The following is a 3,144-nucleotide window of genomic DNA, read 5'->3' on the forward strand; positions in this document are numbered from 1 at the left end:
CTGCTATTGTAGATGGCTCTAAACCCATACACAGACACAAGCACTCCGTGCGGTCACTGTGTGTGTGTTTTTAAAGAGAGGAGAGCCCATGGCGTTGGGAGGGGAGAATGGTGGTATTGGAGTGGAAGGAATGGAGTGTACTTGATTAAAACACAGTATGTGCAGGTGTGAAACCCTGAAATAGTAAAACACGTCATTTAAAGATGAGAAGAAGAATGGAGAGGATGAACTGAAGAAGAGGAAAAGAGGAGACAAATTTAAAAAGGAGAATGACATACTTTCTGTGTATGTCTCCACTGACCTACTTCATCCAACTATGTCCCACCTCAGAACAATGCACTCAGCTATAAATTAATCAATACATTAACATATTTATAAAACTGAAGCTCTTCTTATTTAATAACCTCTTAAAGAAACAGCTCTGACCACTATTGTTGCATTAAGTACCAGCTTTTAAAATATGCTTCTTTGGAGGGTGTTTTGTGTCTGAAATAAAAGAACACCAAACCAAAACTGTCTAAAAGAACAAAGGTGAGCAGATGAGGCTCGAAGGAAGAAAAGGGGCTTCACTGGACAGTAAGCCACACACTGCTTGATATCTTTATCACTTTTTCTTTCCACTTCTACTTGAATATTCTTTTTTTCAATAAAAAGTAGACAATGTACAATTTTATTAATAAATAGTGCAAAGGCATCAGTGACAACTGTTGAAACATTAATTTCTTTGAACAGCCATGTCTTGGTTTAAATTTGTGCATACTGGTGTCTGTGGCATTGCAAATAAATACATGAAAATGTTTTGTATTTTCATGCACAGGTATGACTCTATAATACTGTTTACAAATTATCATGGACAAGTTAAACTCTGCAATAATTAATACACACATGGACAGTCACAATTATATGAGTAGTAATGAAGAAATTGCCTATGTTTGATATCTCTAGATGTCAGGTTATAAATATTTAATGTTCTTAAGACATAATTCCTCATTTCCATTCAAGAATAAATTTCTATACAGGTGGATGCTCAAATGCAAGCTGAGGAATATGTTGTTTGACCATAACAAACTCACACAAAAGACAGTGTTTGTCCTGCTTTAAAGAAGCAGGACATCTGTTCATAATCTTTCCTGGAGGCATGGTTTCCATATTACTAAAGTGAAAATGCTTACTAGCCCAACCCGGAAGTTCAGTCTTCAAGAGAAACTTATAAAGTTAAAAAAGAGTCATTCATTTTTTATATATATGTATATATAAAAGTCAAATTCTAGCCACACTAATGCTAAAAATGACATCGATTAAATTCCTTTCTTGGAAATTCCTTTCTCTGCTTCATCTTCCCGGCTCTTCAACTGCATAATGTTTATAAAGTATATTATTTCTATGAATTTCTGTTATGCACAGATTTATTTTCCTTAAGTAAAATGAAGTTTAAATAGTACAGTTTGTGGTGTGGTGACATCAGCAACAGCCAGTTCTTGTCCATCAACTAGTCCCAGCTCTTTTAATGTTTTGGACAGATTCGGTCTCGTTCGTTCTTCAATAGACATTACTGACTGTAAAGTGTCCTGTTTTCTCCCTCTAATGTGGCTGTTATAGCTGGAGACTTCATTTGCAGAGAAGCACTGTTGGTTAGATAGTCTAAGACCTCTTGCAGTTTAGCTGTTGGGGAGAACTGGATGTTTTGAGGAAGCTGGCTACACACAGGACAGTTCTCCTTTCTCTCTGCTCAAATGTGTAAATGTACAGTCCATCTACATCATTGAATACTAAGTAGTTATTAAGGGGGATGTACGCACTTGTAGCTATCTTGAAAACCTCAGTGGCACACACAGCTGCAATGACTGCATTTGTAGAAGCTACTGCAGGAATGATTCGTTTTACTACCCCTTGAGAGAGTCTGTAGGTAACACCTCTAATATTATATTGTGATGCTCTCTCTACAGACTTTTGGAAAATCCACTGACTATGTTCAGGGTCATCTCCATCTAATGAAACCCCATCTCCAAAAGGCTGCTCTTTAGGCCATTGCAACGTCCTTACATACTCGATACAGTGCTCTGGGAGCCTGGACATAGATGCAGTGGTACACATGGGGAAATTGACCTGTGGTGGGTAAAGTTCCAGAGTGCACTCAATACAAGTGGTCATTCCAGGCAAAAATCATTCGGGCATTCCCTTTAAAGCTTTCTGTCCCCCCATCTATCAAAGGTACAATGGAGCTTGGATCCAACACACCATCTTCATAATTTAGAAGAGATATCAGCATTCCATTGATCCATCTCCTGGCTATGATAGAGTTCAGGCCACATACGATAATATGAAATTGTAGGTAGAAAGTGTCGTTAAAGTCTTGAATCTTGTTGAAATGTGGGACCACGTTGCAGTTAGGAACTCTGTCATTCAGGAATTCTGCAGCAACTTCAGCCTTGGGTCTTCCAACATCTTTAGGCCTAAATAAAAACTGACTATTTAAATTGGAAACATCTATAGTGTCCATGTCTATAACATGAATCTGTCTAAAACCAGACAATGCCAGATTTTTCAGAAGCTCACATCCTAAGCCACCAGCTCCAATGACTAGAACTTTACATGTATCTAACAAGAACTGGAGTGATTCAGTGCTCGGTTCGAAATCAGGGTGTATGAAGGGTCCAGGCCACTCAAGGAACTTCTTTACATGGTTCCAGCGACCTTCCCAGTCTCCAGTGTCCCCACACCCACCATCAACAGCCATTTTCTCAGCCAGCAGCTCCTCTATTCTCCTACTTTTCTTCTCCAGCTCCTCGCCATCCGCCATATTCCTACTTGAATATTCTTAAGACAACTTATCCTAGTTTGGCTTCCTGTCACATTAATAAAATACCTCGCAAAAACAACTTCATGGAGAAAAAGGGATCATTTTATATCAAAGTTCTGTGCTACAGTCCACCAAAGTGGCGAAATCAGTGTCATGAGCTCTGAAAGACTGGACACACTAATCCACAGTCAGGAACAGAATGCCGAACAAGTGAATGGTGGGAGTCAGCTTTTTCTGTCTACTCTCACACAGTTCAGAATCCTCTGCTTAGTGAATGTTGTCACTCGCAGTGGGTGGGTCTTCCCACATCAACCTAGGAAATCAAAACATTCCTAGCCATGGAC

The 3,144-nt window shown here is 39.1% G+C and overlaps 1 pseudogene; it reads right to left on the reverse strand.

Moving 5' to 3' along the window:
- Positions 1 to 1,407: 1,407 nt before the first annotated feature.
- Positions 1,408 to 2,800, reverse strand: Uba3-ps2 (ubiquitin-like modifier activating enzyme 3, pseudogene 2; annotated as a pseudogene).
- Between the last annotated feature and the right edge of the window lie 344 nt (positions 2,801 to 3,144).

Source organism: Rattus norvegicus, chromosome 12 (assembly GCF_036323735.1).
Source record: "Rattus norvegicus strain BN/NHsdMcwi chromosome 12, GRCr8, whole genome shotgun sequence".
Taxonomy (NCBI): domain Eukaryota; kingdom Metazoa; phylum Chordata; class Mammalia; order Rodentia; family Muridae; genus Rattus; species Rattus norvegicus.